Genomic DNA, 1244 nt, shown 5'->3' with positions numbered 1-1244 from the left:
AGGGATAAATTTAGGCTGGAAATTAGGAGCTGGGGTCCAAACCCACCTGGCTAAGCTGGAGCTGCGTCCCACCGTGGCAGGGGGGATGCAGGGCTGTCTGGAGGAGACGGGGCCATGGATCTAATCACAGCCCCGCCTGGACAGCCAGGGTCATCCAGTCCAGCTGCCAGCATGATGCCAGATGTGCTGCTCCCGACCTTCCCCAGGCAGATGCCCATCTGGCCACTCCTGTCAGACCAATTCCACCGATGGCCTGGGCAGCTCATCCCATCGTCCAGCTGCTCTGAGCTGGGAAGCTTTCCTCAAAATCGGCCGTGCTGCCTTTTCAACGCATCCTGCCCCTTGCAGCAAAGCAGAGAGGTTGCTCCCCATCTTCATGGCAACATTTCAAATCTTCGAATGCCTTCATCTCCCGACTAAGCATGCCTCACATTCCTGCCACCTGCCCTCATACGGCCAAGCACCCTCACCCGCCTTGGGACCCTCTCCAACTCCTCTGCACCTTCTTGCAAAGCAGAGCGCACACGTGCGTACTGGGCTCCAGCTGAGACTTTGGTGGTGCCGAGTGGTGGCACTGTGTCCCCTCCTGCATCTTAGGTACTAGACTCGTGTTAATGCCACCCAACGTTGCATTTGCTTTTTTTGGCTTCATGTTGATTCAGTGATCCACCGTTACCTGGTCTATGGGTCACCTTGCAGGTCAGAAACTGATAAGAGGCAGAAACAGGCCCGTTGGCCGAGCTTTTAGCTGCTTCCTTTTAAAGAACAAAAGCAAACACTTATCCCAAAGTCTATCTGGCTTCACAGCACATTGCTTCTCCCCTACCCCAGCTGGGAAGACTCAAGATGAGGGAGGACTGGCAGCAGGTCTTCTTCAAACTGCTGAGTTCTCCAAATTTCCCTCTAGCCTATGCCCCATAGAAATACATGGCAATCTTTTCTTATTGTCCCTATTATTGTATTAATAATATATGGCTGTAATACTACTACTATTATATTAAAAATATATGGTTATACTACCATTGTTATATTAATAATGTATGGTCATACTATTATTATATTAAAAATACATGGTTATGTCATTATTATTCTTGTAATTATTCTAAATATGTATTCAGATATTCTAATACATGCCCTCTGGTTGGTTTTATTTCATAGTTTCATAGTTTCTAGGGTCAGAAGGGACCTGAGCAGATCATCTAGTCCAACCCCCTGCCATGGCAGGAAGAGCACTGGGGTCAAAT

Source organism: Gavialis gangeticus, unplaced genomic scaffold (assembly GCF_001723915.1).
Source record: "Gavialis gangeticus isolate Ggan-Ray unplaced genomic scaffold, GavGan_comp1, whole genome shotgun sequence".
Taxonomy (NCBI): domain Eukaryota; kingdom Metazoa; phylum Chordata; order Crocodylia; family Gavialidae; genus Gavialis; species Gavialis gangeticus.
The sequence above is the reverse complement of the archived record's forward strand: the minus strand, read 5'-3'. Positions refer to the sequence as shown.